We start from the raw sequence: 25,304 nt of genomic DNA, 5'->3' as shown, positions 1-25,304 counted from the left end.
ATCATAGACGGAAAGTTTCCTTTTATATATAATATATGATACTGTTTAACTCTTTTTACAGAAAATAACAGATTTTATCCCATAATAAGTCTCATTCCCTCATAACAATATGGCTGACCAATGACAACCGAGGAGTAAGAACATGTGCTATTCTGAACTACATACAGCGCACTCGCTAATTGGTGCATTTTCTTTATTTTTTGATGAACAAACAATAATTTCATATTATTAAGGGTTGGAATTCTGCATCACCCTGTATATTTTTTTACACACAACTACCAAATATACTATCTAAGTGTTGCACACATGATAAAGGGGAAAGAAAATCTATACATTACAACAAGAAATTTTAAAAAATGAAGTTAGTACCTGTTGTTATACATGAAGCAATTTAACCCTTGCAGGATTGATGAGACCACGTGACACTCATCCTAAGTAGAAAATGTATGTCTTCAAACACTATTTTCCTCAATTTTCTTCAAAACTGTATTCTTTGGTATAAATATGTTGTTAGGCAACATCTCAACAATATAACATATGTCATTTTTCATACATATTATATTGTTGTGTATTGCTTCTAACTACTATATACTAAGGGCTATATCTCCGAAACTTCTGAACATATTTTAACGAAATAAAGCTCACATTGAAGAACATTGCCCCCTTTATGATGCGAGTGCAAGCAGAGTCCCCTACCGTAGAAGAAAAGTTACCTTGTTTATATAACATTTGGTACTGTTTAACTCTTTTTACAGAAAATAACAGATTTTATCCCATAATAAGTCTCATTCCCTCATAACAATATGGCTGACCAATGACAACCGAGGAGTAAGTACATGTGCTATTCAGAACTACATACAGCGCACACGCTAATTGGTGCATTTTCTTTATTTTTTGATGAACAAACAATAATTTCATATTATTAAGGGTTGGAATTCTGCATCACCCAGTATATTTTTTTACACACAACTACCAAATATACTATCTAAGTGTTGCACACATGATAAAGGGGAAAGAAAATCTATACATTACAACAAGAAATTTTAAAAAATGAAGTTAGTACCTGTTGTTATACATGAAGCAATTTAACCCTTGCAGGATTGATGAGACCACGTGACACTCATCCTAAGTAGAAAACGTATGTCTTCAAACACTATTTTCTTCAATTTTCTTCAAAACTGTACTACTTGGTATAAATATGTTGTTAGGCAACATCTCAACAATATAACATATATCATTTTTTCATATATATTATATTGTTGTGCATTGCTCCTAACTACTATATACTAAGGGTTATATCTCCGAAACTTCTGAACATATTTTAACGACATTAAGCTCAAATATAAGAGCATTGCCCCCTTTATGATGCGAGTGCAAGCAGAGTCCCTTACCGTAGAAGAAAAGTTACCTTGTATATATAACATTTGGTACTGTTTAACTCTTTTTACAGAATATAACAGATTTTATCCCATAATAAGTCTCATTCCCTCATAACAATATGGCTGACCAATGACAACCGAGGAGTAAGAACATGTGCTATTCAGAACTACATACAGCGCACACGCTAATTGGTGCATTTTCTTTATTTTTTGATGAACAAACAATAATTTCATATTATTAAGGGTTGGAATTCTGCATCAACCTGTATATTTTTTTACACACAACTACCAAATATACTATCTAAGTGTTGCACACATGATAAAGGGGAAAGAAAATCTATACATTACAACAAGAAATTTTAAAAAATGAAGTTAGTACCTGTTGTTATACATGAAGCAATTTAACCCTTGCAGGATTGATGAGACCACGTGACACTCATCCTAAGTAGAAAACGTATGTCTTCAAACACTATTTTCCTCAATTTTCTTCAAAACTGTATTCTTTGGTATAGATATGTTGTTAGGCAACAACTCAACAATATAACATATGTCATTTTTCATACATATTATATTGTTGTGTATTGCTTCTAACTACTATATACTAAGGGCTATATCTCCGAAACTTCTGAACATATTTTAACGAAATAAAGCTCAAATTGAAGAACATTGCCCCCTTTATGACGTGAGTGAAAGCAGAGTCCCCTACCATAGACGGAAAGTTTCCTTTTATATATTATATATGATACTGTTTAACTCTTTTTACAGAAAATAACAGATTTTATCCCATAATAAGTCTCATTCCCTCATAACAATATGGCTGACCAATGACAACCGAGGAGTAAGAACATGTGCTATTCTGAACTACATACAGCGCACTCGCTAATTGGTGCATTTTCTTTATTTTTTGATGAACAAACAATAATTTCATATTATTAAGGGTTGGAATTCTGCATCACCCTGTATATTTTTTTACACACAACTACAAAATATACTATCTAAGTGTTGCACACATGATAAAGGGGAAAGAAAATCTATACATTACAACAAGAAATTTTAAAAAATGAACTTAGTACCTGTTGTTATACATGAAGCAATTTAACCCTTGCAGGATTGATGAGACCACGTGACACTCATCCTAAGTAGAAAATGTATGTCTTCAAACACTATTTTCTTCAATTTTCTTCAAAACTGTACTGCTTGGTATAAATATGTTGTTAGGCAACATCTCAACAATATAACATACATCATTTTTTCATATATATTATATTGTTGTGCATTGCTCCTAACTACTATATACTAAGTGCTATATCTCCAAAACTTCTGAACATATTTTAACGAAATAAAGCTCAAATTGAAGAACATTGCCCCATTTATGACGTGAGTGAAAGCAGAGTCCCCTACCATAGACGGAACGTTTCCTTTTATATATAATATATGATACTGTTTAACTCTTTTCACAGAATATAACAGATTTTATCCCATAATAAGTCTCATTCCCTCATAACAATATGGCTGACCAATGACAACCGAGGAGTAAGGACATGTGCTATTCAGAACTACATACAGCGCACACGCTAATTGGTGCATTTTCTTTATTTTTTGATGAACAAACAATAATTTTATATTATTAAGGGTTGAAATTCTGCATCACCCTGTATATTTTTTTACACACAGCTACCAAATATACTATCTAAGTGTTGCACACATGATAAAGGGGAAAGAAAATCTATACATAACAACAAGATATTTTAAAAAATGAACTTAGTACCTGTTGTTATACATGAAGCCATTTAACCCTTGCAGGATTGATTAGACCACGTGACACTCATCCTAAGTAGAAAATGTATGTCTTCAAACACTATTTTCTTCAATTTTCTTCAAAACTGTACTACTTGGTATAAATATGTTGTTAGGCAACATCTCAACAATATAACATATATCATTTTTTCATATATATTATATTGTTGTGCATTGCTCCTAACTACTATATACTAAGGGCTATATCTCCGAAACTTCTGAACATATTTTAACGACATAAAGCTCAAATATAAGAGAATTGCCCCCTTTATGATGCGAGTGCAAGCAGAGTCCCTTACCGTAGAAGGAAAGTTACCTTGTATATATAACATTTGGTACTGTTTAACTCTTTTTACAGAATATAACAGATTTTATCCCATAATAAGTCTCATTCCCTCATAACAATAAGGCTGACCAATGACAACCGAGGAGTAAGAACATGTGCAATTCAGAACTACATAAAGCGCACACGCTAATTGGTGAATTTTCTTTATTTTTTGATGAACAAACAATAATTTCATATTATTAAGGGTTGGAATTCTGCATCACCCTGTATATTTTTTTACACACAACTACCAAATATACTATCTAAGTGTTGCACACATGATAAAGGGGAAAGAAAATCTATACATTACAACAAGAAATTTAAAAAAATGAACTTAGTACCTGTTGTTATACATGAAGCCATTTAACCCTTGCAGGATTGATGAGACCACGTGACACTCATCCTAAGTAGAAAACGTATGTCTTCAAACACTATTTTCTTCAAAACTGTACTACTTGGTATAACAATGTTGTTAGGCAACATCTCAACAATATAACATATATCATTTTTTCATATATATTATATTGTTGTGCATTGCTCCTAACTAATATATATACTAAGGGCTATATCTCCGAAACTTCTGAACATATTTTAACGACATAAAGCTCAAATTGAAGAGCATTGCCCCCATTATGATGCGAGTGCAAGCAGAGTCCCTTACCGTAGAAGAAAAATTACCTTGTATATATAACATTTGGTACTGTTTAACTCTTTTTACAGAATATAACAGATTTTATCCCATAATAAGTCTCATTCCCTCATAACAATAAGGCTGACCAATGACAACCGAGGAGTAAGAACATGTGCAATTCAGAACTACATAAAGCGCACACGCTAATTGGTGAATTTTCTTTATTTTTTGATGAACAAACAATAATTTCATATTATTAAGGGTTGGAATTCTGCATCACCCTGTATATTTTTTTACACACAACTACCAAATATACTATCTAAGTGTTGCACACATGATAAAGGGGAAAGAAAATCTATACATTACAACAAGAAATTTTAAAAAATGAACTTAGTACCTGTTGTTATACATGAAGCCATTTAACCCTTACAGGATTGATGAGACCACGTGACACTCATCCTAAGTAGAAAATGTATGTCTTCAAACACTATTTTCCTCAATTTTCTTCAAAACTGTATTGTTTGGTATAAATATGTTGTTAGGCAACATCTCAACAATATAACATATGACATTTTTCATACATATTATATTGTTGTGTATTGCTTCTAACTACTATATACTAAGGGCTATATCTCCGAAACTTCTGAACATATTTTAACGAAATAAAGCTCACATTGAAGAACATTGCCCCCTTTATGATGCGAGTGCAAGCAGAGTCACCTACCGTAGAAGAAAAGTTACCTTGTATATATAACATTTGGTACTGTTTAACTCTTTTTACAGAAAATAACAGATTTTATCCCATAATAAGTCTCATTCCCTCATAACAATATGGCTGACCAATGACAACCGAGGAGTAAGTACATGTGCTATTCAGAACTACATACAGCGCACACGCTAATTGGTGCATTTTCTTTATTTTTTGATGAACAAACAATAATTTCATATTATTAAGGGTTTGAATTCTGCATCACCCTGTATATTTTTTTACACACAACTACCAAATATACTATCTAAGTATTGCACACATGATAAAGGGGAAAGAAAATCTATACATTACAACAAGAAATTTTAAAAAATGAAGTTAGTACCTGTTGTTATACATGAAGCAATTTAACCCTTGCAGGATTGATGAGACCACGTGACACTCATCCTAAGTAGAAAACGTATGTCTTCAAACACTATTTTCTTCAATTTTCTTCAAAACTGTACTACTTGGTATAAATATGTTGTTAGGCAACATCTCAACAATATAACATATATCATTTTTTCATATATATTATATTGTTGTGCATTGCTCCTAACTACTATATACTAAGGGCTATATCTCCGAAACTTCTCAACATATTTTAACGACATAAAGCTCAAATATAAGAGCATTGCCCCCTTTATGATGCGAGTGCAAGCAGAGTCCCTTACCGTAGAAGAAAAGTTACCTTGTATATATAACATTTGGTACTGTTTAACTCTTTTTACAGAATATAACAGATTTAATCCCATAATAAGTCTCATTCCCTCATAACAATATAGCTGACCAATGACAACCGAGGAGTAAGAACATGTGCTATTCTGAAATACATACAGCGCACTCGCTAATTGGTGCATTTTCTTTATTTTTTGATGAACAAACAATAATTTCATATTATTAAGGGTTGGAATTCTGCATCACCCTGTATATTTTTTTACACACAACTACCAAATATACTATCTAAGTGTTGCACACATGATAAAGGGGAAAGAAAATCTATACATTACAACAAGAAATTTTAAAAAATGAACTTAGTACCTGTTGTTATACATGAAGCCATTTAACCCTTGCAGGATTGATGAGACCACGTGACACTCATCCTAAGTAGAAAACGTATGTCTTCAAACACTATTTTCTTCAAAACTGTACTACTTGGTATAACAATGTTGTTAGGCAACATCTCAACAATATAACATATATCATTTTTTCATATATATTATATTGTTGTGCATTGCTCCTAACTACTATATACTAAGGGCTATATCTCCGAAACTTCTGAACATATTTTAACGACATAAAGCTCAAATTGAAGAGCATTGCCCCCATTATGATGCGAGTGCAAGCAGAGTCCCTTACCGTAGAAGAAAAATTACCTTGTATATATAACATTTGGTACTGTTTAACTCTTTTTACAGAATATAACAGATTTTATCCCATAATAAGTCTCATTCCCTCATAACAATAAGGCTGACCAATGACAACCGAGGAGTAAGAACATGTGCAATTCAGAACTACATAAAGCGCACACGCTAATTGGTGAATTTTCTTTATTTTTTGATGAACAAACAATAATTTCATATTATTAAGGGTTGGAATTCTGCATCACCCTGTATATTTTTTTACACACAACTACCAAATATACTATCTAAGTGTTGCACACATGATAAAGGGGAAAGAAAATCTATACATTACAACAAGAAATTTTAAAAAATGAACTTAGTACCTGTTGTTATACATGAAGCCATTTAACCCTTGCAGGATTGATGAGACCACGTGACACTCATCCTAAGTAGAAAATGTATGTCTTCAAACACTATTTTCCTCAATTTTCTTCAAAACTGTATTGTTTGGTATAAATATGTTGTTAGGCAACATCTCAACAATATAACATATGACATTTTTCATACATATTATATTGTTGTGTATTGCTTCTAACTACTATATACTAAGGGCTATATCTCCGAAACTTCTGAACATATTTTAACGAAATAAAGCTCACATTGAAGAACATTGCCCCCTTTATGATGCGAGTGCAAGCAGAGTCACCTACCGTAGAAGAAAAGTTACCTTGTATATATAACATTTGGTACTGTTTAACTCTTTTTACAGAAAATAACAGATTTTATCCCATAATAAGTCTCATTCCCTCATAACAATATGGCTGACCAATGACAACCGAGGAGTAAGTACATGTGCTATTCAGAACTACATACAGCGCACACGCTAATTGGTGCATTTTCTTTATTTTTTGATGAACAAACAATAATTTCATATTATTAAGGGTTGGAATTCTGCATCACCCTGTATATTTTTTTACACACAACTACCAAATATACTATCTAAGTATTGCACACATGATAAAGGGGAAAGAAAATCTATACATTACAACAAGAAATTTTAAAAAATGAAGTTAGTACCTGTTGTTATACATGAAGCAATTTAACCCTTGCAGGATTGATGAGACCACGTGACACTCATCCTAAGTAGAAAACGTATGTCTTCAAACACTATTTTCTTCAATTTTCTTCAAAACTGTACTACTTGGTATAAATATGTTGTTAGGCAACATCTCAACAATATAACATATATCATTTTTTCATATATATTATATTGTTGTGCATTGCTCCTAACTACTATATACTAAGGGCTATATCTCCGAAACTTCTCAACATATTTTAACGACATAAAGCTCAAATATAAGAGCATTGCCCCCTTTATGATGCGAGTGCAAGCAGAGTCCCTTACCGTAGAAGAAAAGTTACCTTGTATATATAACATTTGGTACTGTTTAACTCTTTTTACAGAATATAACAGATTTTATCCCATAATAAGTCTCATTCCCTCATAACAATATAGCTGACCAATGACAACCGAGGAGTAAGAACATGTGCTATTCTGAACTACATACAGCGCACTCGCTAATTGGTGCATTTTCTTTATTTTTTGATGAACAAACAATAATTTCATATTATTAAGGGTTGGAATTCTGCATCACCCTGTATATTTTTTTACACACAACTACCAAATATACTATCTAAGTGTTGCACACATGATAAAGGGGAAAGAAAATCTATACATTACAACAAGAAATTTTAAAAAATGAACTTAGTACCTGTTGTTATACATGAAGCCATTTAACCCTTGCAGGATTGATGAGACCACGTGACACTCATCCTAAGTAGAAAACGTATGTCTTCAAACACTATTTTCTTCAAAACTGTACTACTTGGTATAACAATGTTGTTAGGCAACATCTCAACAATATAACATATATCATTTTTTCATATATATTATATTGTTGTGCATTGCTCCTAACTACTATATACTAAGGGCTATATCTCCGAAACTTCTGAACATATTTTAACGAAATAAAGCTCAAATTGAAGAACATTGCCCCGTTTATGACGTGAGTGAGAGCAGAGTCCCCTACCATAGACGGAAAGTTTCCTTTTATATATAATATATGATACTGTTTAACTCTTTTTACAGAAAATAACAGATTTTATCCCATAATAAGTCTCATTCCCTCATAACAATATGGCTGACCAATGACAACCGAGGAGTAAGAACATGTGCTATTCAGAACTACATACAGCGCACACGCTAATTGGTGCATTTTCTTTATTTTTTGATGAACAAACAATAATTTCATATTATTAAGGGTTGGAATTCTGCATCACCCTGTATATTTTTTTACACACAACTACCAAATATACTATCTAAGTGTTGCACACATGATAAAGGGGAAATAAAATCTATACATTACAACAAGAAATTTTAAAAAATGAAGTTAGTACCTGTTGTTATACATGAAGCAATTTAACCCTTGCAGGATTGATGAGACCACGTGACACTCATCCTAAGTAGAAAACGTATGTCTTCAAACACTATTTTCTTCAATTTTCTTCAAAACTGTACTACTTGGTATAAATATGTTGTTAGGCAACATCTCAACAATATAACATATATCATTTTTTCATATATATTATATTGTTGTGCATTGCTCCTAACTACTATATACTAAGGGCTATATCTCCGAAACTTCTGAACATATTTTAACGACATAAAGCTCAAATATAAGAGAATTGCCCCGTTTATGATGCGAGTGCAAGCAGAGTCCCTTACCGTAGAAGGAGAGTTACCTTGTATATATAACATTTGGTACTGTTTAACTCTTTTTACAGAATATAACAGATTTTATCCCATAATAAGTCTCATTCCCTCATAACAATAAGGCTGACCAATGACAACCGAGGAGTAAGAACATGTGCATTTCAGAACTACATAAAGCGCACACGCTAATTGGTGAATTTTCTTTATTTTTTGATGAACAAACAATAATTTCATATTATTAAGGGTTGGAATTCTGCATCACCCTGTATATTTTTTTACACACAACTACCAAATATACTATCTAAGTGTTGCACACATGATAAAGGGGAAAGAAAATCTATACATTACAACAAGAAATTTTAAAAAATGAACTTAGTACCTGTTGTTATACATGAAGCCATTTAACCCTTGCAGGATTGATGAGACCACGTGACACTCATCCTAAGTAGAAAACGTATGTCTTCAAACACTATTTTCTTCAAAACTGTACTACTTGGTATAACAATGTTGTTAGGCAACATCTCAACAATATAACATATATCATTTTTTCATATATATTATATTGTTGTGCATTGCTCCTAACTACTATATACTAAGGGCTATATCTCCGAAACTTCTGAACATATTTTAACGACATAAAGCTCAAATTGAAGAGCATTGCCCCCATTATGATGCGAGTGCAAGCAGAGTCCCTTACCGTAGAAGAAAAATTACCTTGTATATATAACATTTGGTACTGTTTAACTCTTTTTACAGAATATAACAGATTTTATCCCATAATAAGTCTCATTCCCTCATAACAATAAGGCTGACCAATGACAACCGAGGAGTAAGAACATGTGCAATTCAGAACTACATAAAGCGCACACGCTAATTGGTGAATTTTCTTTATTTTTTGATGAACAAACAATAATTTCATATTATTAAGGGTTGGAATTCTGCATCACCCTGTATATTTTTTTACACACAACTACCAAATATACTATCTAAGTGTTGCACACATGATAAAGGGGAAAGAAAATCTATACATTACAACAAGAAATTTTAAAAAATGAACTTAGTACCTGTTGTTATACATGAAGCCATTTAACCCTTGCAGGATTGATGAGACCACGTGACACTCATCCTAAGTAGAAAATGTATGTCTTCAAACACTATTTTCCTCAATTTTCTTCAAAACTGTATTGTTTGGTATAAATATGTTGTTAGGCAACATCTCAACAATATAACATATGACATTTTTCATACATATTATATTGTTGTGTATTGCTTCTATCTACTATATACTAAGGGCTATATCTCCGAAACTTCTGAACATATTTTAACGAAATAAAGCTCACATTGAAGAACATTGCCCCCTTTATGATGCGAGTGCAAGCAGAGTCACCTACCGTAGAAGAAAAGTTACCTTGTATATATAACATTTGGTACTGTTTAACTCTTTTTACAGAAAATAACAGATTTTATCCCATAATAAGTCTCATTCCCTCATAACAATATGGCTGACCAATGACAACCGAGGAGTAAGTACATGTGCTATTCAGAACTACATACAGCGCACACGCTAATTGGTGCATTTTCTTTATTTTTTGATGAACAAACAATAATTTCATATTATTAAGGGTTGGAATTCTGCATCACCCTGTATATTTTTTTACACACAACTACCAAATATACTATCTAAGTATTGCGCACATGATAAAGGGGAAAGAAAATCTATACATTACAACAAGAAATTTTAAAAAATGAAGTTAGTACCTGTTGTTATACATGAAGCAATTTAACCCTTGCAGGATTGATGAGACCACGTGACACTCATCCTAAGTAGAAAACGTATGTCTTCAAACACTATTTTCTTCAATTTTCTTCAAAACTGTACTACTTGGTATAAATATGTTGTTAGGCAACATCTCAACAATATAACATATATCATTTTTTCATATATATTATATTGTTGTGCATTGCTCCTAACTACTATATACTAAGGGCTATATCTCCGAAACTTCTCAACATATTTTAACGACATAAAGCTCAAATATAAGAGCATTGCCCCCTTTATGATGCGAGTGCAAGCAGAGTCCCTTACCGTAGAAGAAAAGTTACCTTGTATATATAACATTTGGTACTGTTTAACTCTTTTTACAGAATATAACAGATTTTATCCCATAATAAGTCTCATTCCCTCATAACAATATAGCTGACCAATGACAACCGAGGAGTAAGAACATGTGCTATTCTGAACTACATACAGCGCACTCGCTAATTGGTGCATTTTCTTTATTTTTTGATGAACAAACAATAATTTCATATTATTAAGGGTTGGAATTCTGCATCACCCTGTATATTTTTTTACACACAACTACCAAATATACTATCTAAGTGTTGCACACATGATAAAGGGGAAAGAAAATCTATACATTACAACAAGAAATTTTAAAAAATGAACTTAGTACCTGTTGTTATACATGAAGCCATTTAACCCTTGCAGGATTGATGAGACCACGTGACACTCATCCTAAGTAGAAAACGTATGTCTTCAAACACTATTTTCTTAAAAAACTGTACTACTTGGTATAACAATGTTGTTTGGCAACATCTCAACAATATAACATATATCATTTTTTCATATATATTATATTGTTGTGCATTGCTCCTAACTACTATATACTAAGGGCTATATCTCCGAAACTTCTGAACATATTTTAACGAAATAAAGCTCAAATTGAAGAACATTGCCCCATTTATGACGTGAGTGAGAGCAGAGTCCCCTACCATAGACGGAAAGTTTCCATTTATATATAATATATGATACTGTTTAACTCTTTTTACAGAAAATAACAGATTTTATCCCATAATAAGTCTCATTCCCTCATAACAATATGGCTGACCAATGACAACCGAGGAGTAAGAACATGTGCTATTCAGAACTACATACAGCGCACACGCTAATTGGTGCATTTTCTTTATTTTTTGATGAACAAACAATAATTTCATATTATTAAGGGTTGGAATTCTGCATCACCCTGTATATTTTTTTACACACAACTACCAAATATACTATCTAAGTGTTGCACACATGATAAAGGGGAAATAAAATCTATACATTACAACAAGAAATTTTAAAAAATGAAGTTAGTACCTGTTGTTATACATGAAGCAATTTAACCCTTGCAGGATTGATGAGACCACGTGACACTCATCCTAAGTAGAAAACGTATGTCTTCAAACACTATTTTCTTCAATTTTCTTCAAAACTGTACTACTTGGTATAAATATGTTGTTAGGCAACATCTCAACAATATAACATATATCATTTTTTCATATATATTATATTGTTGTGCATTGCTCCTAACTACTATATACTAAGGGCTATATCTCCGAAACTTCTGAACATATTTTAACGACATAAACCTCAAATATAAGAGAATTGCCCCGTTTATGATGCGAGTGCAAGCAGAGTCCCTTACCGTAGAAGGAGAGTTACCTTGTATATATAACATTTGGTACTGTTTAACTCTTTTTACAGAATATAACAGATTTTATCCCATAATAAGTCTCATTCCCTCATAACAATAAGGCTGACCAATGACAACCGAGGAGTAAGAACATGTGCATTTCAGAACTACATAAAGCGCACACGCTAATTGGTGAATTTTCTTTATTTTTTGATGAACAAACAATAATTTCATATTATTAAGGGTTGGAATTCTGCATCACCCTGTATATTTTTTTACACACAACTACCAAATATACTATCTAAGTGTTGCACACATGATAAAGGGGAAAGAAAATCTATACATTACAACAAGAAATTTTAAAAAATGAACTTAGTACCTGTTGTTATACATGAAGCCATTTAACCCTTGCAGGATTGATGAGACCACGTGACACTCATCCTAAGTAGAAAACGTATGTCTTCAAACACTATTTTCTTCAAAACTGTACTACTTGGTATAACAATGTTGTTAGGCAACATCTCAACAATATAACATATATCATTTTTTCATATATATTATATTGTTGTGCATTGCTCCTAACTACTATATACTAAGGGCTATATCTCCGAAACTTCTGAACATATTTTAACGAAATAAAGCTCAAATTGAAGAACATTGCCCCATTTATGACGTGAGTGAAAGCAGAGTCCCCTACCATAGACGGAAAGTTTCCTTTTATATATAATATATGATACTGTTTAACTCTTTTTACAGAATATAACAGATTTTATCCCATAATAAGTCTCATTCCCTCATAACAATATGGCTGACCAATGACAACCGAGGAGTAAGGACATGTGCTATTCAGAACTACATACAGCGCACACGCTAATTGGTGCATTTTCTTTATTTTTTGATGAACAAACAATAATTTTATATTATTAATGGTTGGAATTCTGCATCACCCTGTATATTTTTTTACACACAACTACCAAATATACTATCCAAGTGTTGCACACATGATAAAGGGGAAATAAAATCTATACATTACAACAAGAAATTTTAAAAAATGAAGTTAGTACCTGTTGTTATACATGAAGCAATTTAACCCTTGCAGGATTGATGAGACCACGTGACACTCATCCTAAGTAGAAAACGTATGTCTTCAAACACTATTTTCTTCAATTTTCTTCAAAACTGTACTACTTGGTGAAAATATGTTGTTAGGCAACATCTCAACAATATAACATATATCATTTTTTCATATATATTATATTGTTGTGCATTGCTCCTAACTACTATATACTAAGGGCTATATCTCCGAAACTTCTGAACATATTTTAACGACATAAAGCTCAAATTGAAGAGCATTGCCCCCATTATGATGCGAGTGCAAGCAGAGTCCCTTACCGTAGAAGAAAAATTACCTTGTATATATAACATTTGGTACTGTTTAACTCTTTTTACAGAATATAACAGATTTTATCCCATAATAAGTCTCATTCCCTCATAACAATAAGGCTGACCAATGACAACCGAGGAGTAAGAACATGTGCAATTCAGAACTACATAAAGCGCACACGCTAATTGGTGCATTTTCTTTATTTTTTGATGAACAAACAATAATTTCATATTATTAAGGGTTGGAATTCTGCATCACCCTGTATATTTTTTTACACACAACTACCAAATATACTATCTAAGTGTTGCACACATGATAAAGGGGAAAGAAAATCTATACATTACAACAAGAAATTTTAAAAAATGAACTTAGTACCTGTTGTTATACATGAAGCCATTTAACCCTTGCAGGATTGATGAGACCACGTGACACTCATCCTAAGTAGAAAATGTATGTCTTCAAACACTATTTTCCTCAATTTTCTTCAAAACTGTATTGTTTGGTATAAATATGTTGTTAGGCAACATCTCAACAATATAACATATGTCATTTTTCATACATATTATATTGTTGTGTATTGCTTCTAACTACTATATACTAACAAGTAAACCTTACGTTTGGGTGAATCGAGTTGCTGACTGAGACACATATGAGAAAGTAGTACTAAATGTGATCAGTATTTCAGTGAAGTTTTAGGTGCGAAGCTCCAGGGGTTTAGGAGATACAGCTACCAGAACATCACATGGAAGTACAGAATAGTCTTCACACAGTTGGAGGTAAAAGCTTTGTAAGACCTCTTGTAACGACAAAAGGTGAATAACAAATATATGGGTACATATTAGGACTAGGGGGAAGTCATATAGTAAGGGTATACCTGACGGCGGCCATCTTGAAATCCGCCATTTTGAATTAAGGTTAATTTTATAAAATAGGAATAGGGTCATGTGATACATGATTTAAGGCGCAAATTTAATCAGAAGAACAATGGTGACGTTAATTTTGATTTACGCGCAATTGGTAAAAAGTTACAGGGAAATTAAATATTGTTGCTGCATATGTATTAGTTCTTTACTCCACCTTGTAAATTTTGCGTTAATGATAATAATTAAATAAAAAGCAAATGGATAAATATTAGGTCTATGGTAAGAGTTGCCTTGATGGCGGCCATGTTCAAATCCGCCATTTTGAATCAGACAAAAGTTTTAAACCAAACGCATAACAGTGACACCTTATTAATATCAAATTTTACCATAACTCCAACGGTATAACCATTTTTACTTTATCATTAACCAGCACAAAATTAAATGGATCGCCCCTTACGACTACTGCTTTGACGGAGTTGTTAACGACAAATGTGTCGAGTGTAACTCGATTGCCTTTGTCAGGTGTGCTCACTGTGAGCAGAGCATTTGTGCAAGTCATGAACTCTTTTCTGAACTACATATTGATTGTACTAATTGAGGACTTTTCTGGAAGAAAGACCCAAGTTCAATTTTGACTCAATTTCACTTTGGTCATTTTTCCTTAAATTAGCAACTTGTTTATGCGATAACAAATGCTGGTTAATGATAAAGCAAAAATGGTTATACCGTTGGATTTCTGGTAAAATTTGCTATTAATAAGGTGTCACTGTTATGCGTTTTGTTTAAAACTTTTGTCTGATTCAAAATGGCGGATTTGAACATGGCCGCCATCAAGGCAACTCTTACCATAGACCTAATATTTATCTACCTGCTTTTTATTTTTTATTATCATTAACGCAAAATTTACAAGGTGGAGTAAAGAACTAATACAGATGCAGCAACAATATTTAATTTCCCTGTAACTTTTTACCAATTGCGCGTAAATCAAAATTAACGTCACCATTGTTCTTCTGATTAAATTTGCGCCTTAAATCATGTAACACATGACCCTATTCCTATTTTAAAAACTTAACCTTAATTCAAAATGGCGGATTTCAAGATGGCCGCCGTCAGGTATACGCTTACTATATGACTTCCTCCTAGTCCTAATATGTACCCATATATTTGTTATTCACCTTTTGTCGTTACAAGAGGTCTTACAGAGCTTTTACCTCCAACTGTATGAAGACTATTCTGTACTTCCATGTGATGTTCTGGTAGCTGTATCTCCTAAACCCCTGGAGCTTCGCACCTAAAACTTCACTGAAATACTGACCACATTTAGTACTACTTTCTCATATGTGTCTTAGTCAGCAACTCGATTCACCCAAACGTAAGGTTTACTTGTAAGGGCTATATCTCCGAAACTTCTGAACATATTTTAACGAAATAAAGCTCACATTGAAGAACATTGCCCCCTTTATGATGCGAGTGCAAGCAGAGTCCCCTACCGTAGAAGAAAAGTTACCTTGTATATATAACATTTGGTACTGTTTAACTCTTTTTACAGAATATAACAGATTTTATCCCATAATAAGTCTCATTCCCTCATAACAATATGGCTGACCAATGACAACCGAGGAGTAAGTACATGTGCTATTCAGAACTACATACAGCGCACACGCTAATTGGTGCATTTTCTTTATTTTTTGATGAACAAACAATAATTTCATATTATTAAGGGTTGGAATTCTGCATCACCCTGTATATTTTTTTACACACAACTACCAAATATACTATCTAAGTATTGCACACAGGATAAAGGGGAAAGAAAATCTATACATTACAACAAGAAATTTTAAAAAATGAAGTTAGTACCTGTTGTTATACATGAAGCAATTTAACCCTTGCAGGATTGATGAGACCACGTGACACTCATCCTAAGTAGAAAACGTATGTCTTCAAACACTATTTTCTTCAATTTTCTTCAAAACTGTACTACTTGGTATAAATATGTTGTTAGGCAACATCTCAACAATATAACATATATCATTTTTTCATATATATTATATTGTTGTGCATTGCTCCTAACTACTATATACTAAGGGCTATATCTCCGAAACTTCTCAACATATTTTAACGACATAAAGCTCAAATATAAGAGCATTGCCCCCTTTATGATGCGAGTGCAAGCAGAGTCCCTTACCGTAGAAGAAAAGTTACCTTGTATATATAACATTTGGTACTGTTTAACTCTTTTTACAGAATATAACAGATTTTATCCCATAATAAGTCTCATTCCCTCATAACAATATGGCTGACCAATGACAACCGAGGAGTAAGAACATGTGCTATTCTGAACTACATACAGCGCACTCGCTAATTGGTGCATTTTCTTTATTTTTTGATGAACAAACAATAATTTCATATTATTAAGGGTTGGAATTCTGCATCACCCTGTATATTTTTTTACACACAACTACCAAATATACTATCTAAGTGTTGCACACATGATAAAGGGGAAAGAAAATCTATACATTACAACAAGAAATTTTAAAAAATGAACTTAGTACCTGTTGTTATACATGAAGCCATTTAACCCTTGCAGGATTGATGAGACCACGTGACACTCATCCTAAGTAGAAAACGTATGTCTTCAAACACTATTTTCTTCAAAACTGTACTACTTGGTATAACAATGTTGTTAGGCAACATCTCAACAATATAATATATATCATTTTTTCATATATATTATATTGTTGTGCATTGCTCCTAACTACTATATACTAAGGGCTATATCTCCGAAACTTCTGAACATATTTTAACGAAATAAAGCTCAAATTGAAGAACATTCCCCCCTTTATGACGTGAGTGAAAGCAGAGTCCCCTACCATAGACGGAAAGTTTCCTTTTATATATAATATATGATACTGTTTAACTCTTTTTACAGAAAATAACAGATTTTATCCCATAATAAGTCTCATTCCCTCATAACAATATGGCTGACCAATGACAACCGAGGAGTAAGAACATGTGCTATTCAGAACTACATACAGCGCACACGCTAATTGGTGCATTTTCTTTATTTTTTGATGAACAAACAATAATTTCATATTATTAAGGGTTGGAATTCTGCATCACCCTGTATATTTTTTTACACACAACTACCAAATATACTATCTAAGTGTTGCACACATGATAAAGGGGAAAGAAAATCTATACATTACAACAAGAAATTTTAAAAAATGAAGTTAGTACCTGTTGTTATACATGAAGCAATTTAACCCTTGCAGGATTGATGAGACCACGTGACACTCATCCTAAGTAGAAAACGTATGTCTTCAAACACTATTTTCTTCAATTTTCTTCAAAACTGTACTACTTGGTATAAATATGTTGTTAGGCAACATCTCAACAATATAACATATATCATTTTTTCATATATATTATATTGTTGTGCATTGCTCCTAACTACTATATACTAAGGGCTATATCTCCGAAACTTCTGAACATATTTTAACGACATAAAGCTCAAATATAAGAGAATTGCCCCCTTTATGATGCGAGTGCAAGCAGAGTCCCTTACCGTAGAAGAAAAGTTACCTTGTATATATAACATTTGGTACTGTTTAACTCTTTTTACAGAATATAACAGATTTTATCCCATAATAAGTCTCATTCCCTCATAACAATAAGGCTGACCAATGACAACCGAGAAGTAAGAACATGTGCAATTCAGAACTACATAAAGCGCACACGCTAATTGGTGAATTTTCTTTATTTTTTGATGAACAAACAATAATTTCATATTATTAAGGGTTGGAATTCTGCATCACCCTGTATATTTTTTTACACACAACTACCAAATATACTATCTAAGTGTTGCACACATGATAAAGGGGAAATAAAATCTATACATTACAACAAGAAATTTAAAAAAATGAAGTTAGTACCTGTTGTTATACATGAAGCAATTTAACCCTTGCAGGTTTGATGAGACCACGTGACACTCATCCTAAGTAGAAAACGTATGTCTTCAAACACTATTATCTTCAATTTTCTTCAAAACTGTACTACTTGGTGAAAATATGTTGTTAGGCAACATCTCAACAATATAACATATATCATTTTTTCATATATATTATATTGTTGTGCATTGCTCCTAACTACTATATACTAAGGGCTATATCTCCGAAACTTCTGAACATATTTTAACGACATAAAGCTCAAATTGAAGAGCATTGCCCCCATTATGATGCGAGTGCAAGCAGAGTCCCTTACCGTAGAAGAAAAATTACCTTGTATATATAACATTTGGTACTGTTTAACTCTTTTTACAGAATATAACAGATTTTATCCCATAATAAGTCTCATTCCCTCATAACAATAAGGCTGACCAATGACAACCGAGGAGTAAGAACATGTGCAATTCAGAACTACATAAAGCGCACACGCTAATTGGTGCATTTTCTTTATTTTTTGATGAACAAACAATAATTTCATATTATTAAGGGTTGGAATTCTGCATCACCCTGTATATTTTTTTACACACAACTACCAAATATACTATCTAAGTGTTGCACACATGATAAAGGGGAAAGAAAATCTAAACATAACAAGAAATTTTAAAAAATGAACTTAGTACCTGTTGTTATACATGAAGCCATTTAACTCTTGCAGGATTGATGAGACCACGTGACACTCATCCTAAGTAGAAAATGTATGTCTTCAAACACTATTTTCCTCAATTTTCTTCAAAACTGTATTGTTTGGTATAAATATGTTGTTAGGCAACATCTCAACAATATAACATATGTCATTTTTCATACATATTATATTGTTGTGTATTGCTTCTAACTACTATATACTAAGGGCTATATCTCCGAAACTTCTGAACATATTTTAACGAAATAAAGCTCACATTGAAGAACATTGCCCCCTTTATGATGCGAGTGCAAGCAGAGTCCCCTACCGTAGAAGAAAAGTTACCTTGTATATATAACATTTGGTACTGTTTAACTCTTTTTACAGAATATAACAGATTTTATCCCATAATAAGTCTCATTCCCTCATAACAATATGGCTGACCAATGACAACCGAGGAGTAAGTACATGTGCTATTCAGAACTACATACAGCGCACACGCTAATTGGTGCATTTTCTTTATTTTTTGATGAACAAACAATAATTTCATATTATTAAGGATTGGAATTCTGCATCACCCTGTATATTTTTTTACACACAACTACCAAATATACTATCTAAGTGTTGCACACATGATAAAGGGGAAAGAAAATCTATACATTACAACAAGCAATTTTAAAAAATGAAGTTAGTACCTGTTGTTATACATGAAGCCATTTAACCCTTGCAGGATTGATGAGACCACGTGACACTCATCCTAAGTAGAAAACGTATGTCTTCAAACACTATTTTCTTCAAAACTGTACTACTTGGTATAACAATGTTGTTAGGCAACATCTCAACAATATAACATATGTCATTTTTTCATATATATTATATTGTTGTGCATTGCTCCTAACTACTATATACTAAGGGCTATATCTCCGAAACTTCTCAACATATTTTAACGAAATAAAGCTCAAATTGAAGAACATTCCCCCCTTTATGACGTGAGTGAAAGCAGAGTCCCCTACCATAGACGGAAAGTTTCCTTTTATATATAATATATGATACTGTTTAACTCTTTTACAGAAAATAACAGATTTTATCCCATAATAAGTCTCATTCCCTCATAACAATATGGCTGACCAATGACAACCGAGGAGTAAGAACATGTGCTATTCAGAACTACATACAGCGCACACGCTAATTGGTGCATTTTCTTTATTTTTTGATGAACAAACAATAATTTCATATTATTAAGGGTTGGAATTCTGCATCACCCTGTATATTTTTTTACACACAACTACCAAATATACTATCTAAGTGTTGCACACATGATAAAGGGGAAAGAAAATCTATACATTACAACAAGAAATTTTAAAAAATGAAGTTAGTACCTGTTGTTATACATGAAGCAATTTAACCCTTGCAGGATTGATGAGACCACGTGACACTCATCCTAAGTAGAAAACGTATGTCTTCAAACACTATTTTCTTCAATTTTCTTCAAAACTGTACTACTTGGTATAAATATGTTGTTAGGCAACATCTCAACAATATAACATATATCATTTTTTCATATATATTATATTGTTGTGCATTGCTCCTAACTACTATATACTAAGGGCTATATCTCCGAAACTTCTGAACATATTTTAACGACATAAAGCTCAAATATAAGAGAATTGCCCCCTTTATGATGCGAGTGCAAGCAGAGTCCCTTACCGTAGAAGAAAAGTTACCTTGTATATATAACATTTGGTACTGTTTAACTCTTTTTATAGAATATAACAGATTTTATCCCATAATAAGTCTCATTCCCTCATAACAATAAGGCTGACCAATGACAACCGAGAAGTAAGAACATGTGCAATTCAGAACTACATAAAGCGCACACGCTAATTGGTGAATTTTCTTTATTTTTTGATGAACAAACAATAATTTCATATTATTAAGGGTTGGAATTCTGCATCACCCTGTATATTTTTTTACACACAACTACCAAATATACTATCTAAGTGTTGCACACATGATAAAGGGGAAAGAAAATCTATACATTACAACAAGAAATTTTCAAAAATGAACTTAGTACCTGTTGTTATACATGAAGCCATTTAACCCTTGCAGGATTGATGAGAGTACGTGACACTCATCCCAAGTAGAAAACGTATGTCTTCAAACACTATTTTCTTCAAAACTGTACTACTTGGTATAACAATGTTGTTAGGCAACATCTCAACAATATAACATATATCATTTTTTCATATATATTATATTGTTGTGCATTGCTCCTAACTACTATATACTAAGGGCTATATCTCCGAAACTTCTGAACATATTTTAACGAAATAAAGCTCAAATTGAAGAACATTGCCCCATTTATGACGTGAGTGAAAGCAGAGTCCCTTACCATAGACGGAAAGTTTCCTTTTATATATAATATATGATACTGTTTAACTCTTTTTACAGAATATAACAGATTTCATCCCATAATAAGTCTCATTCCCTCATAACAATATGGCTGACCAATGACAACCGAGGAGTAAGGACATGTGCTATTCAGAACTACATACAGCGCACACGCTAATTGGTGCATTTTCTTTATTTTTTGATGAACAAACAATAATTTTATATTATTAATGGTTGGAATTCTGCATCACCCTGTATATTTTTTTACACACAACTACCAAATATACTATCTAAGTGTTGCACACATGATAAAGGGGAAATAAAATCTATACATTACAACAAGAAATTTTAAAAAATGAAGTTAGTACCTGTTGTTATACATGAAGCAATTTAACCCTTGCAGGATTGATGAGACCACGTGACACTCATCCTAAGTAGAAAACGTATGTCTTCAAACACTATTTTCTTCAATTTTCTTCAAAACTGTACTACTTGGTGAAAATATGTTGTTAGGCAACATCTCAACAATATAACATATATCATTTTTTCATATATATTATATTGTTGTGCATTGCTCCTAACTACTATATACTAAGGGCTATATCTCCGAAACTTCTGAACATATTTTAACGACATAAAGCTCAAATTGAAGAGCATTGCCCCCATTATGATGCGAGTGCAAGCAGAGTCCCTTACCGTAGAAGAAAAATTACCTTGTATATATAACATTTGGTACTGTTTAACTCTTTTTACAGAATATAACAGATTTTATCCCATAATAAGTCTCATTCCCTCATAACAATAAGGCTGACCAATGACAACCGAGGAGTAAGAACATGTGCAATTCAGAACTACATAAAGCGCACACGCTAATTGGTGCATTTTCTTTATTTTTTGATGAACAAACAATAATTTCATATTATTAAGGGTTGGAATTCTGCATCACCCTGTATATTTTTTTACACACAACTACCAAATATACTATCTAAGTGTTGCACACATGATAAAGGGGAAAGAAAATCTATACATTACAACAAGAAATTTTAAAAAATGAACTTAGTACCTGTTGTTATACATGAAGCCATTTAACCCTTGCAGGATTGATGAGACCACGTGACACTCATCCTAAGTAGAAAACGTATGTCTTCAAACACTATTTTCCTCAATTTTCTTCAAAACTGTATTGTTTGGTATAAATATGTTGTTAGGCAACATCTCAACAATATAAAATATGTCATTTTTCATACATATTATATTGTTGTGTATTGCTTCTAACTACTATATACTAAGGGCTATATCTCCGAAACTTCTCAACATATTTTAACGACATAAAGCTCAAATATAAGAGCATTGCCCCCTTTATGATGCGAGTGCAAGCAGAGTCCCTTACCGTAGAAGAAAAGTTACCTTGTATATATAACATTTGGTACTGTTTAACTCTTTTTACAGAATATAACAGATTTTATCCCATAATAAGTCTCATTCCCTCATAACAATAAGGCTGACCAATGACAACCGAGAAGTAAGAACATGTGCAATTCAGAACTACATAAAGCGCACACGCTAATTGGTGAATTTTCTTTATTTTTTGATGAACAAACAATAATTTCATATTATTAAGGGTTGGAATTCTGCATCACCCTGTATATTTTTTTACACACAACTACCAAATATACTATCTAAGTGTTGCACACATGATAAAGGGGAAAGAAAATCTATACATTACAACAAGAAATTTTAAAAAATGAAGTTAGTACCTGTTGTTATACATGAAGCCATTTAACCCTTGCAGGATTGATGAGACCACGTGACACTCATCCTAAGTAGAAAACGTATGTCTTCAAACACTATTTTCTTCAAAACTGTACTACTTGGTATAACAATGTTGTTAGGCAACATCTCAACAATATAACATATGTCATTTTTTCATATATATTATATTGTTGTGCATTGCTCCTAACTACTATATACTAAGGGCTATATCTCCGAAACTTCTCAACATATTTTAACGAAATAAAGCTCAAATTGAAGAACATTCCCCCCTTTATGACGTGAGTGAAAGCAGAGTCCCCTACCATAGACGGAAAGTTTCCTTTTATATATAATATATGATACTGTTTAACTCTTTTACAGAAAATAACAGATTTTATCCCATAATAAGTCTCATTCCCTCATAACAATATGGCTGACCAATGACAACCGAGGAGTAAGAACATGTGCTATTCAGAACTACATAAAGCGCACACGCTAATTGGTGCATTTTCTTTATTTTTTGATGAACAAACAATAATTTCATATTATTAAGGGTTGGAATTCTGCATCACCCTGTATATTTTTTTACACACAACTACCAAATATACTATCTAAGTGTTGCACACATGATAAAGGGGAAAGAAAATCTATACATTACAACAAGAAATTTTAAAAAATGAAGTTAGTACCTGTTGTTATACATGAAGCAATTTAACCCTTGCAGGATTGATGAGACCACGTGACACTCATCCTAAGTAGAAAACGTATGTCTTCAAACACTATTTTCTTCAATTTTCTTCAAAACTGTACTACTTGGTATAAATATGTTGTTAGGCAACATCTCAACAATATAACATATATCATTTTTTCATATATATTATATTGTTGTGCATTGCTCCTAACTACTATATACTAAGGGCTATATCTCCGAAACTTCTGAACATATTTTAACGACATAAAGCTCAAATATAAGAGAATTGCCCCCTTTATGATGCGAGTGCAAGCAGAGTCCCTTACCGTAGAAGAAAAGTTACCTTGTATATATAACATTTGGTACTGTTTAACTCTTTTTATAGAATATAACAGATTTTATCCCATAATAAGTCTCATTCCCTCATAACAATAAGGCTGACCAATGACAACCGAGAAGTAAGAACATGTGCAATTCAGAACTACATAAAGCGCACACGCTAATTGGTGAATTTTCTTTATTTTTTGATGAACAAACAATAATTTCATATTATTAAGGGTTGGAATTCTGCATCACCCTGTATATTTTTTTACACACAACTACCAAATATACTATCTAAGTGTTGCACACATGATAAAGGGGAAAGAAAATCTATACATTACAACAAGAAATTTTCAAAAATGAACTTAGTACCTGTTGTTATACATGAAGCCATTTAACCCTTGCAGGATTGATGAGAGTACGTGACACTCATCCTAAGTAGAAAACGTATGTCTTCAAACACTATTTTCTTCAAAACTGTACTACTTGGTATAACAATGTTGTTAGGCAACATCTCAACAATATAACATATATCATTTTTTCATATATATTATATTGTTGTGCATTGCTCCTAACTACTATATACTAAGGGCTATATCTCCGAAACTTCTGAACATATTTTAAGGAAATAAAGCTCAAATTGAAGAACATTGCCCCATTTATGACGTGAGTGAAAGCAGAGTCCCTTACCATAGACGGAAAGTTTCCTTTTATATATAATATATGATACTGTTTAACTCTTTTTACAGAATATAACAGATTTTATCCCATAATAAGTCTCATTCCCTCATAACAATATGGCTGACCAATGACAACCGAGGAGTAAGGACA

The sequence above is a fragment of the Thermobia domestica genome, chromosome 2 (assembly GCF_964235325.1).
Source record: "Thermobia domestica chromosome 2, izTheDome1.hap1.1, whole genome shotgun sequence".
In the NCBI taxonomy this organism is placed as follows: domain Eukaryota; kingdom Metazoa; phylum Arthropoda; class Insecta; order Zygentoma; family Lepismatidae; genus Thermobia; species Thermobia domestica.
This window is presented reverse-complemented; position numbering follows the sequence as displayed.